Consider the following 13,649-nt stretch of genomic DNA (forward strand, 5'->3'; position numbering starts at 1 on the left):
GCTCAAATCTATTGAAGAGAGACACACCAAGTTAGTCTACTGCAAGACTTACTGGTGTATACAATGGAAAACATTTACTGATGCCTATCGGACTCCAGCCAGTCCAAGAGCTTCACACGTATTCACTTATTTATCCCTACAACCACTCTTAACCTATGTACTGGTGTTATCCATATTTTTCAGAAGAAGAAATTGAGGCACAGACAGCCAAGTTGCCCAGAATCACTTGGATATAAAGAAGGAGATCAATTGGAAAATGGAGGAGAAGAATATTCATTTCACTAAGGATCACATCATAGAAAAATAGGTTTTGAGCTACACCTTCAGGGATGCTGAGGGGTAGGTGACATATTCTAGATTACGGGATGTCCTGCATAAAGACAAGTGGATATTTGGAGAACATCAAATATTCCCATGTAGCTGAGTATAGGATATGCAAAGAAGGAGGGCACAGTAGGAACCAAGGCTGGACAGACGGCCAATAGCTCAATTACTGATGGTCCCTAGTGGCTTCCAATCCTCATATTTGTTCTGGAATTTCCCGTCTCCATTCAACCCAAGTACTTCAGGTGAAGTTACCTCTTCACCCAGGTCCCAAATAGTTCCTGATTTCCTTGGGGCAACTAACACTTTCCATTCCCCAGGCCACAGGATGGGCTCAAGGCTGGATCTGTGACCTAAGCCTGTCTACTCAAGTGACTCTCAGGACTCTTGTCCATAAAATCCCTGTCATTCTCTCTCCCTTTGACAGTTCTTTGGGAAGTATTCACTTCTACAAGCTGTTGGCTCCTTCTTACAAGCACAGGACCAGCCAGTTTCAGTACAGAATGAAACTGCACTACAGGAAGTCCAGCAGGGAGACACAGACACCCCATCATGGGTCACACTGCTGGGCCACTGGATCATACCGTATCAGAGTCCTCCTGTCTCTGGACTTACCTGTACACAAATCTGGAAGATTCATTTTTTAAAATGTAAGCAGGTTTTCTATTACTTGCCCTATAAAGAGGACTAACTGATAAGGTCTTCAATAGGCCACCTGTTCAAAGAGTTATTCTGGGCAGCGGTTTATAAAGAGCACTCCAGGGCCACATGGAGGGCTCATTGACTAGAAACTTCTAAGGCCAGGGAGATGCTGGAGACCGCTGCAAGATGCCCAAGGAAAGCTAAGGGGGCAAAGACTGAACCATTAACAGGAGACAGGAGAATATTTGAAAGAAGGATTTATTCAAAGCTTGTTTAAAATAGGCTGTTAAATTACCTGAGATTGAAAGCTTTGCTTGTCCTATTTAAGCCAGACACAGGATCGGACTGTTTGAAAACATAACTTCCAAAATAGGCCAAGTACCCGAAGTCTGTAATTCCCTCTCATTCCTTCAGAAATAAGAGAGAGGAAAAGAGTTAACTTCAGAAATTATTTTTCATTATTCAATTTATGTTTGGACTTCATATTGTTCCTTCATTCATCGTATATCCCAAATTCCTAAGAAATGGTCTTCTTCCCATCTTCTATGCTTCAGACCTTTGCAGTCTGAAAGCATGCCCCTTAAAGTCACCAAGTAACCAGGTTCACCTGTCTTGCTCTTTTAAATCTTCCTTCATATATCAGATCCTTTCATCTCTCTCATATAAGGAACTGAACTCACCAAATGCTCATATTCTACTTCACAGCTCCCTGGTGCAGAGGCCCAGTGAGCACAGTCTTCTCCATGTGTCCAGTATTAGCAGGAAGTGGGGAGCAGGCAATGCAATTGTTGAGGTCAAATAGAAGGCCAGAGTGGATGTAATTGTTGCATTGGGCCGAGAGTGAAAATACCCAGATGTGTGGCCAATTCTGCCCAAATGCATGACCTGGTCACGCCACTTAACTTCTGAACCTTAGTATCTTCATCTATAATACAAGAATGATTGTTGACCTATAAGAGGCTCAAGTCTACCTTATGCTCTTCCTTCATCCCCCTTCCCTCTTTTCCCTAAGGAAGATGAGGGCTGACATGGATGAATCAAGGGCTTGTCACTCAGCCATGTGGTGAGTGGTGTGGTCTCACTCTGAAGAATTGTGATCTCTTTGAATTGCAAATCCCTCAGAGCCACTAACTCAAGACAGGTCCTGGCCTATTTGCTCTGATGAGGTGAAATAAGCCAGGCCTGCTCTAGGCTTCCTAGAATCTTCTTTTCCTCTTCTTTGCTTTTTTTTTTTTTTTTTTTTTTCAATTGGCTCATCCTTGGATCAGTGGCTTGGTAGTGGCAAGCACCAAGAAAGGGCCTTGGCCTATCTTTCATATCATTGCCTATTTCCAGGCACTAGGATACCTTCCCATAGTCCAGCATGATTTGCAGGCACTGGCTTGGACAATAAGCCTTATGCTAACAAGGCCTTGGATAAGCCTGGGCTTGACCTCACTATTGTCTCTGGGGACAAAGGCAGGGCAGCACTGAGCTTCTAAGCTTCTCTTAACTCCTTCTACCTCAGCAAAGCTAATGCAAATAGCACCAACTTAATAGATTGTTATGACAATTTAATGAGCTCACCTAAGAGAAATGGTGTGAGAATCATCTAAAAATGTAATGTAAGGATTCTAAACTCATCCTGTTTTAGTTTCCAGATTTGTTGAATGTTTAAAAAAATTGACCAAGCATGGTGGCTCCTGTCTGTAATCCAGCTACTCAAGAGGGGGAGATCAGAAGGTTCATGGTTCGAGGCCAGCCAGGGCAAAAAGTTAGAGCGGTCTCCCTCTCAACAAACAAGCCTAGTGTGGTGGCACTCTCCTGAATCTCAGATAGGCAGGCAACGTAGGTAGGAGGACTGCAGTCTGAGGTTGGTCGTGGGGATAAAAAAAAAGAGGCTATTTGAAAAATAACCAAAGCAAAAAGGGCAGTATTCATGGGTCAAGTGGTAGGGTACAAGGCCCTGAGTTCAAAACCTATGTCAGTAAAAATCCCAACAACCTAGCTTTGAGTATCACTAGAGGGAAAGGTTAGAAAGTCTGTAGTCATGTGAATATTTTATTTTATCTTTATTTACAGTGTTGGCATTGAAAACCTCTTGCTATGGTTTGGGTATAATTTGAGTATCCCCTAAAGGTTCTATGTAAACACTTGGTATCCAAGGTGGCAGAAGTAGGAGGTACCGTGGAACTTTAAGAGGTGGGGCCTTGTGGTAGGGTCTTAGGTCAGTGGGGATATGCCCTCAAAAGGAACTGTGGACATTACCCACTCCTTTTCTCTTCCTGCTTCTCACTGGAGATATGCCCCTCCCACGATTATAAGCACTCCGTGCCACCCTCACTAGAGAGCCAACCAATGGGGCTGCTTGATTTTGAACTTGAACTTGAACTTTGAGAATTACGAGCCAAAATAAACTTCTCTTTATTTAATAAGTAGTCTGTGTCAGGTATTTTGTTATAGTGACCAAAAACTGACCAGTAAACCTCTGTAAAGTTAATGTGCTGTTAAAACTCTTACAGGCCTTTTGCCTTATTTTCTAAATCTGCAGAAGAGGGCCACTTGTTTTTTCCCTAATATTGCACAACCGTTTAGTTTTCAATTCTTTGTTAATTGCGTAACTTCTAGCAGTAAATGAGCCTCTTCTACTCAGAGTGACTCTGTCCCATTGGCAAGCTCTGTCAGTCTGTTCTCTCACTGCATCTGTTTTGTTGCGTGCAATTGTTAGCCCTCGTGTTCTTCATTTGTAGAATACCTGGCCCTGCCCAGCCCCAGGAGCTATCTGCAGGCAGTGCCATTGACCTTACAGACACAAGCATATGTAAGTCTCAGCCAGTTGCCTACGTATGTGCCAAACAGCATGTCTTTCCAACACAAAGACCTAGATGTGCTAGGACTTTAAATCAGGTCTGATTTCCTGATGGCATAGTCAACAATTCAGAGGAAAAAAAACCTCGAGCATTGGAAATGCTATAAAAGAAATTTTAGAGGTTTTTACATCTTTATGGTGATAGATGAATGGCTACCTAAAGATAATTACAGCAAACTAGAAGGAGAAATCATAGCACTGAGAGCAGATCTTCAGGATGTCTCCGCACCTCACTGCTAGCATAAGCCCAGTGTTGCAGCATGCCTTCCTCCTTCTCCAAGGGGCGCCTTGGCCAGCCGAGCGCGCTCAGAGGGCCGAGTTTCTCTCCCATCAGTTGTCAGCACCTCTAGTTGGAAGATTCCAGGGAATCCATCTCAGTCCACACCAAAGCCTGGAGAGGAAGGGGCAGAGCACATGTCGGTTCCGTGTCTGACCACCACATGGCATGGCGCATACACAGGCAAGTCTCCTACTGAGGATCTGATGCCATTGAGGGTGAGAGTTACAGGGAAGGGGACAGTAGGCTTTCTGGCTCTTGTCAACTGCTCTGGTTCCACATATGAGAGAAACCTCAAGACGCAGGTGTCTCAGGAAGGGGTCTACTCCACGGTGTCTCTTGTCTTTGTTTGTCCCAGCTACTTTGTAACTGCCCAGAATAGCTAGATCTGAGTGAGGTACTGGATACACATATTAATACAAAGACCTTGAGCCTGCCAGGCCCCAGAGCAAAGATGAGACTGAATCTTTCCACTCAAGATTAGTTTCTCACCAACAAGGGTCCAGATCTCCTGTCTCCTCACTAATGGACCTCCGTGCATCTCTGACCCAACAGCACTGACACTAACGCCGAGCACTCAACATACTCGTTTTCATCAGTGTAACATTATTTTTTAAAAAATATGGAACACTTCACGAATTTGCATGTCATCCTTGCGCTGGGGCCGTGCTAATCTTCTCTGTATCGTTCCAATTTTAGTATATGTGCTGCTGAAGCGAGCACATCATCAGTGTAACATTTTTTGTTTGTTTTGGCAGTAGTAAGTATTGAACTCAGGGCCTTATGCTTGCTAGGCAGCACTCTACCACTTGAGCTACATCCTCAGTCCTTTTGCTTTTAGTTTGTTTTTCACATAGGGTCTTGTGTTTTAGCCCTGGCTGGCCTCAAACCACAGTCCCCTATCTCTACCTCCCAAGCAGTTGGGATTACAAGCATGTGTCACCACACCTGGCCCTCAGTAAACAATTTTATAATCCTGTACTGGAGAAAGAGCTTTTCCCAATTAGCAGGACTCTAGCCCTGTCCTTCTTGTACGAAGGGACAACAGCTCCCTCCTGCTAGCTGAGGCCAGGTGTCCACTCTCTAACCCAAGGAAATGGGTACTCCAATAAAAATTTTGATGAAGATTATCTGTCTGACAGAGGGAGGTAAGAGTAGGGGCAGGAGTGTGAAGGTCTTCATTTCACCAATGCCATGTCAGAGAACAAGGAGACAATTCTGAAATTTTCCATGTGGCACTCAAAAATATTACTTGACTAAATTCACATTTCTCAGACAAGCATTTGTGGTAACCTCCTGTTAAAAGATAATAAATTTCATTCTGCCACAAAGTCTAAATCAATGAGATTTTTCTCATTTTCTGTTTTGTAGGTGGAGATTCGAAGGCTCATGGGAACAGAGAGACCTGCAGGAGGTTACACTAGGGTCTCTTGACCCCTCACCCAGGGTGGTTTGGGCTAATAGGCTCCTCCACCTGCCTGGAGCAGCCCAAAGTCAGAGCAGCTGCCCTCTCTGCGGAGACTCCCGGCCCTGAGATGTTCTAGGAGCTTACAGGATACAGTGCAGTTTCAACCCCAGTCAATCACTTAACAAAGCACTCTGAAGCTGCCTGGGGCAGTGTTCCCCAAAATGACAATATTGTCCACTCCATTTCCTCGGCTGGGACCAGCATTTTTTGAAAAGTAGCAGTAGAGTAGAAAATATCAGAATGCATTGAATATAATAAAAGTAAATGCCTTTTGTTCATTTGTGCAACTTGTTTCATAAAATTGCTTTCTGAAGACTTTATGCCAGGTTCATAGTAGGTAGATGGCACGGGTGACTATGGGTCAGATCATGATATAAGTGCATTTCTTGGTCAAGGCAGAAACAACGGCCAAGGTGAGCCCTCATTATTCAGTCCTCCCTTTCCCATTTTGATTTTTTTACTCTGCTTTCACTGCTAATGAATAAACAGTATGTTTCATTCTCCATTCCTCTGGATCCATATTCCCCAAAGATATCAGCTAGCTCTGCATAATCAGTCTGGATTTGACTTGCCTTAAAGAGGTACTTTCAAGATATATATTGAGTTAGAGGAGACTAAGGGAGGAGGGAAAGAAGACAATGATAGAGAGTGAATAATACTGAAATACATCCCGTCTGTGTAGGAACACGACACAATGAAACACACTGAAAACAGCTGAACAATACAAGGAAGAGGGAAAAGGGTAAGGAAGAGTAACAAAGGGGTTAGATTGGTTGAAGGACAACATATTAATAGGTAAAATACCAAGGCAAAACCTCACTGAACGATGAACAGACACTAAGACAATGAAGGACAGGAATGCAGCACAAGTGATGATAGGGGAGGGTAAATGAAGAGGGTGATGGAGGGCGAATGTGGTTGAGATACTTTCTACACATGTATGAATATGGAACATGGAAATGTGTCAAAGTCATTTTAAGACGGGGAATGGGGGAGAAGGAGAATAATGGAGAGGATGAACAAAACTGGGGTACGATATATATATATATGGAAATGTCACAATGAACCTCCCTGTATAAGTATCATATACTAATAAAAACCTTTAAAACAATGACCTATATATATGAACAGCCTGGATAAAACAAGAAACAAGTGTTTTTTACAACAATTCCAAACATTTTGTAGAACTTAAATTCTCTCTCCCTCTCTCTCTCTCTCTCTCTCTCTCTCTCTCTCACACACACACACACACACACACACACACGTTTTTCTTTTCTGGTCAAGGTAGTAAAGAATAGAATGCTTTGGGATTTCCCTGGGCTCCGCCCTCCATTTCTAGCTCTAAACCCAGCATGTTGCAAGGTCCTCTGTGGACAGGGGTTGACCTGACCTTGTGCCCTCCAGCTTGTGCAGTGGCCGAGCTGCACACACTCCCTGCCACTCTGCTACAGCCAGCAAGTTAATCCTCCCCACGCTGAAGCCCGACATGGTGTGAACCACAATCTCTCCCACACAGCTGCTTGAGCATTTCAGGCGTCTGACAAGAAGCATTGATGTCTGACCTAAGCCTCACCTGTTGCAACCTGACTCCCCGTCATCAGTTCACTCTATGCAATGTCACCAGCTATTTCTCGTGTCCCCACCAAGCTCTTGCATTATATGAGGCTCTGTGCAGCCTGGATGCAGGAACTTGGGGTACAACCACAGAGGCAGCATGCCATAAATGACAATGTTGGCCTACTGTGTGACAAAGTCAATGAGGCTCACGGTTCAGGTGGAAGAAAGAGAGGGGCGGGCCTGGGAAGCTCTGGTTTGGCTCACAGAGGTGCCGGTTGTGACTTGAAACTCTAAATGGGGGTGGAGAATAGTACTTTCCTCCCGAGAGTACTTGCCATTACAATTAAATTTTTATATTCTCAATTAAATTTTTATATTCAGTGTTTAGCCCCTTCATCAATTCTATCATCAATGTTATTTATTTTCTCTCTCTGTCTCCAGGCTATGGTCCAAATGTTTGTGTCTGCCCCAAATTCTAGGTTGAAATGCAAACTTCTAAGGTGATGGCATCAGGAGATGAGGCCTTTGGGAGGTGAATTGGTCATCAGGACAGAGCCTCCATAAATGGTCTCTTATAAAAGAGACCTCAAGAAACCCTCACTCCTTCCACCACGTAAGACTATGGTGAGAAGACAGCCATCAATGGGCCAGGAAACAGACCCTCATCGCACATCGAGTCTACCACTGAACTGCCACTGCCTTCATCCCGGACGTCTCAGTTTCCGAAAAGTGAAAAATACATTTCTATTGTCACAGGTTACCCAATTTATAGTATTTTATTAATGCAGCCAAAGAGACTAAGACATTCCCTCCATCATGTAAGCTGTATGACACCGGACTCTGTCTATTTTGTTCTCTGCTCTATCTTCAGCACCTTGTAATTATGCAACAGTTTATGAAGCCTGGATTTTGTTAGTCTGCATGGAAAGAGGGCTGATGCGTAGAATAGGCTCCATTGCAAACTACAAAGCCCATCTCAAGCTCCTCCTCCCACCTACTGTTGCAGGACCCATCCCCATCCATCTCTCCTGCTCACTTCTGACAGCTCCTGGAGAGGTCTTCAGTGCGCTCAGAAAGTGCTAGAGGTGTGGCTGCTCCACTGGGGACCTCAGGGAGCTGCAGAGGTTCCACGTTCTCTGAAGGCCTCCTTGCATCCAAACCACAATCATTAGCATGAGGAAGGGGAAAGAACACCTCCTCTGGCATAATCTCTTGTTATAATGTAACAAAGCAGTACGGACCTGTGCCGTGCTTGGACGATTTGTGATGAAAATAATTTTCCCGTACTTACTGACAGTGCCTTATCCCCTGGGATATGGGTGTGAGTCCATGAAGAGCTCATCCCAGAATAAGGAGCAGCATTCTGAATCTCTTCTTACCAATCACTGAGACCTCGGAATGAGGCTGACCATGGTAGTCCAAGTCTTCCTTAGGGCATAGCCCATAAGGCCATTTGCCACTCTCTGCAAAACAGACCGCTCTGTTAGCTCATTGGCCATTACCAAGAGTGTCTAGATCCCTGCAGTAACCACACTCAACCTTGGACTTGAGAGTCATCACCAATTCCTTTCTTTTAAGTGGACCTTTGGATTAACATAGTGCCTGACCAAGCCTGTATTTATGCCACGTGTATTTTATGTAATATTCCACAATTTGTATGTGACTAGGAAGTTAAGTGAACTAGATCACGAATCCAGCCATGAATCCATGGCAGCAGCTTAATTGCATGAGACAGTTGAGCTGTCACAAAGTCAACATGAAGAGAGAATATGGACTTCACAGGAGACACTGTCACTCCAATCTACACAACTGAAGTGGACAAGACTCTCTTATTACTTATATCACTCAACAGTGCCCTGATACCATGCCAGTTAATGTGCAGAGACAGGGCACTGCTAACTTTATCAAGTGTTTTGTGAGTATATATTGTGTATAGAAATCCATGTACAACATGGAGATGAATCTTATTTTTATTTATTCAATAATCCACAAATAATTAACGGTCTACTGTGCCAGAGATTCTGTTCGACGCCACAAAAAGAGATAAAGTGACTATTCTTATGTACCTTACCATAAACAAGAGCATGCCATACATGAGAAACCAGTTAAATAACCAGAAAAATTATTAGAATCATGACCATGAGTCTATGAAATATAGCAAAGGCAAGATGCTTACTTCATTTTAGTTAAGAGCACACTATAACAGTTGAATAAAAGAAACTTGTATAGAATTGTAATCATGACACTATGGAAAAAGAAAGCAAAGCAATAGGGCATAAAATGTGGCTGGGATTAGCTGGTCCATATTATTAGGTACCATCCCCTTTTCCCTTGCATTCTGTAGTGTACACACCAGGAAGATGAAATGCTTGTTTTCCTCAACCTCCCTTCCTGCTAGGGGCAGCAGTAAGATATAAACCCATGACTCCCAAGAGAATATCATGAGAGGGCTTCTCTACCCAATAAGATGCAGAGCCAGATAAGAAAGGTCTTTGATCCTTTGAACTTTCCCTTCTCCTTGTTTGAAATACAGACATAATGCCCAGAGGTTTGGCAGCTATCTCGTGATCATGAGGTGATAATCAGAAGGAATAAAGTCAAGACATTATAGATGGCAGAGTAGGAACCAAGAGAGAGCCAGAGTCCATTGGTGGCTTCATTGATCTTGCATAGCCTTGACCTAACTACCCTGGATGTCTTAAGAGGTGTGACAAATAAAGTTCTAACAGGTTAGGCCTGTGTTCAGTGTATTCTTATTTGAAGCCAAACACCTTCCTGATTAACAAAGAGCCATGGAATTGTGGGAGGGAAGCTGCTATAACCAATGTGTTTATAGAAGTCTTCTCTGATTTGACATTTTTGTGAAGACCTAAATGATAAAAAGGAGCCAGCCATGATCTGGGGGAAAGATTGGAAGCAAAGAGAATAGCAAGTGCAAAGGCCCTGAGACAGAAGCAAGTCTGCCATGTTCAAAGAATAGAATGTGCTAACACATATCATGAACGTGGGAGATTTTGACCACACAGGAGGTCTTAGAGGCTAGCAGGGGCTAGATCACAAAGAGTCCTGGGAGCCATGTCAAAAACTATGAATGTTATTTTCATTCCAAGGGGGAGATTTGGGATGGGTGCACTTGAGATCTATTTTTGAAAGTAAATTGTTAAGCAGTAGTTGATGATTTGAATATAGGAAAACAAGGATTTACAGATGACTCCTAGGATTTTGTCCTCAACAGTTGTGTAGAAGATGAAGTCATTACTTGAGTAAGGAAGAATGGGGGGCTGTCTGGGTAGGGAAGGGGTGCAGATACAGAATCAGGAATAATATGCTAAATTGGGCATGCCTGTCAGAAGAGCCAAGGACAATGTCACATGAGAAGCTGGACACCTGAATCTGAGGTTCGGGGGAGAAGCCAGGGCTGGAGACAGATTTTTGGAACCATCTACATAGAGACAGTGCTCAAGCCTAGACGAGTCCAGATGCTGTTTCCTGGCCAAGGGATAAAGAAGTTTCAACCTGGGATACGTTACCATTTAGGCTTAGAATGGGCGCGAAGGAATCAACCACAGAAAGAGCATGGGGAAGTAAAGCCAAACCAAGACACTTTGAGAAGACAGGGAGGAGAAGAGGGAGGCATTAGCTCTGTTGGTTGCAGAGAAGCTGCCCATGGACCGTGCTGCATGAACACTTCGTTCTCTGGCTAAGGGCAGCCTCAAAAGTAAGGAGGAGCAGAGGTTCACCACAGTGGGATCAAGAGAAAAGGGAGACAAGGAAGGGAAAGACAGACATCTCCTAAGCATTGAAAGTTATTCTCTGAAGGAACAGAAAAATGGAGATATGGCTTCAGGGTATTTGGTCAACAAGGATTTAGGATCGCCTATCAGTTAGAAATTGGATCCTCAAGCACCGTCTACACAGGAATGCAAGCTGTGAAAGAGGTAGAGGGCTTGACATTCATTGAGCTCCTACTACATACTGGACACTTTACAAGTTCCCATTTAATTCTCCCCCAAAGCCTTTGAGGCTAGAATTTTTCACCCTCTTTATGGACAAAAAAGAGATCATATAATATATTGGGAGGTACTTCAGATTTGAGCAAGACATAGCTGAGCTCTCTAGCTTGTTAGCTGTACAAACTTTGCCTCAGTTTCCTCATCTGAAAAATGGGAATAAAAATAGTAATTGTAAATCAGGCATGGTGAAGCATGCCTGTAATCCCAGACAGGTGAGTAGCAGAGATAGGAGGATGGGCCTAGGTAAGGCCAGCCCTTCGTAAGAAATGAGAGACCCTACCTGAAAAATATCTAAAGCAAATAGAAATGTCTCAAGGGGTAGAGTACCTGCCTAGAAAGCACAAAGCTCTGAATTCAAACCCCAGTATTGCCACAAAAAAAAAGTAGTCTTAAATTTGGTATAATGATTAAAATGAAGTAATCTATATAAAATATTTAGTTTCAAGCCTTATACATAGTAAGTGCTCAAAAGAACTAATGTTCTTTTCAGAGATGAGAAGAGGGAACCTCAGAAATTAAGTATCTCCACTGATTTAACAAATATATTAAACTAGGTATGGTGGCACCATCTGTAATCTCAGCATTCAAGAGGCCAAGGCAGGAAGAATCACAAGTTCAAAGCCAGCCTGGGCTATATAGCAAGACCGTGTCTCAAAAAAGCCAACACAAACAAACAAGCAAACCCCTAATATATTCAATTTCTACATTTTGCTGAGTACAAAGTGAGGCCAAGGAGCACAGCAAGGAACAAGATAAGAATGTCCCTGTCCTCACAAATCTTGCAGTCCATAGACCTGTGGTTATGACCCTAAGAAGTCTAAGAATACCAACAGCAGCCAGCATGTCTTTCCTATGTGCCAGGAACTGAAGGCTTCACCACAGTGAGTAACAAAGGCAGAGTGTCTTGCTCCACTCTCTTTCTATTATGTCATCCTCCCAGGGGATCATTTTGCAAGAAGAATGCAACCCAACTCTAATGAAATAGGTCCGTTGTGTGAGGATGTTATTGAAAGGAGAACAGTAGAGGTGATGACTAACCTTCCTTGCTTTCTCCACTGTTTCTCCAATCGAATCAGAATCAAACTTTCAGGATTGTTTTGTTGTTGCTGTTGTTGTTTCTGCTCTTGCTTGGTTTCCCTTCTCTGGCTTCCTCCCAATCTTTTAAATTAATTAAAGACACAGATGTGAGTGGCACTGTTATATCCTGTAGAGTATCAAAGATAAGTGTTATGGGCTGAGCTGTGACTCCCCCCAAATTCATATGCTCTAATCCTAGTACCTTGGAATGTGACTATACTTGAGACAAAGACTTTAAAGAGGTAATTAAGGAAAATGAGGTCATAGGGGTAGTCCTAATCCAATATGAATGGTGTCCTCATAAGTAGAAGAGTTAGGGACATTGACACGCACAGAGAGAAGACCATGTGAAGACACAAGGAGAGGAATAACATCTACCAGCCCAGGAGAGAGTGTGGGAAACCCTCAGGACCCCAAAGCCTCTTGGAAAGGAGTGGAGTCACTGTAGCTTTTGTGCAACAGCCCTAAGAGAGATTGCAACGTCAAAAAGGATAGTTGCTGAACAACCCTGTTCTCTCTCTGCGTGGGACTGGGAAAACCCAGTCGCAAGAACATGATGTTCCTCACGTGGGCTCGTAGCCATAGCAACATGACAGCCAATCCTAGTACAGACGTCAAGGGAAACCTGGGGACTGCCATGTACTCCTTCCTGCTGTCTGCACTGCTTAAATACTCTCTTCAGAAAATTAACTATGCCATTGCTTCCTGGAACAACCCCGAGTTTGTGTCGTTATTCACAGCTTGAGTACCCAAGACCAGGGTCAGAGCCCCTGTTGCAGCTGGACTGCAATGAGAGGATTCAGGGGAAACCAACCCACCAACACCTTGACCTTGGACTTCCAGTCTCCAGAACTGTGAGAAAAAGCATTTCTGTTGCTTAAGCCATCCAGCCTGCAATACTTGGCTATGTCAACTCTAGCAAACTAAGATCATAAGCAAAACACCCAGCCTGCAAGACTTCACACACTGTAGAGGACCTACTCATACTGACTTCCCAAGTGAAGGAGGCAAGACCAGAACCACAGAAAACTGTAAGGTTAAATTCCTGGGGCACCAAGATAAAAAAGCCATTTGCCTCCACGGGAGTGGCCAGTCAGGGAACACTGTGAGGGAGAAATTGAGCTGGGATGAGAATGACTCACAGGACTTTCTGAGTATCAGAGGGAAGACAAGGACATTCCAGGGAGATGGCCCAGCTTGAATCACCCTTCTTCTGTTATTAGATCTATCTCTCTCTCTCTCTCTCTCTCTCTCTCTCTCTCTCTCTCTCTCTATATATATATATATATATATATATATATATATATATATATATATATATCAGCCCCCCCGGACTGTCCTTACCATGTTCTGTAGCCCAATGATCATCCTGTTATTATTTCATTGTCAAGCGTCATTCTCCCCATCTTCCAGGAGGGAAGAAGTTGGGGTGCAGGGGAGGTA

The 13,649-nt window shown here is 43.6% G+C and overlaps 1 long non-coding RNA gene and 1 other non-coding gene across 2 annotated transcripts; both read right to left on the reverse strand.

The window, feature by feature from the left end:
* Positions 1 to 1,027: 1,027 nt before the first annotated feature.
* LOC141421341 (uncharacterized) lies at positions 1,028 to 12,716 on the reverse strand. Its single transcript, XR_012445935.1, has 4 exons — positions 12,168 to 12,716; positions 8,408 to 8,579; positions 4,044 to 4,205; positions 1,028 to 1,374 (listed from the first exon to the last, which is right to left on the reverse strand). It is a non-coding gene; the product is annotated as an uncharacterized lncRNA (long non-coding RNA).
* Positions 4,708 to 4,814, reverse strand: LOC141421976 (U6 spliceosomal RNA). Its single transcript, XR_012446645.1, has one exon. It is a non-coding gene; the product is annotated as a U6 spliceosomal RNA (small nuclear RNA).
* Positions 12,717 to 13,649: the final 933 nt, after the last annotated feature.

The sequence above is a fragment of the Castor canadensis genome, chromosome 3, assembly GCF_047511655.1.
Source record: "Castor canadensis chromosome 3, mCasCan1.hap1v2, whole genome shotgun sequence".
In the NCBI taxonomy this organism is placed as follows: domain Eukaryota; kingdom Metazoa; phylum Chordata; class Mammalia; order Rodentia; family Castoridae; genus Castor; species Castor canadensis.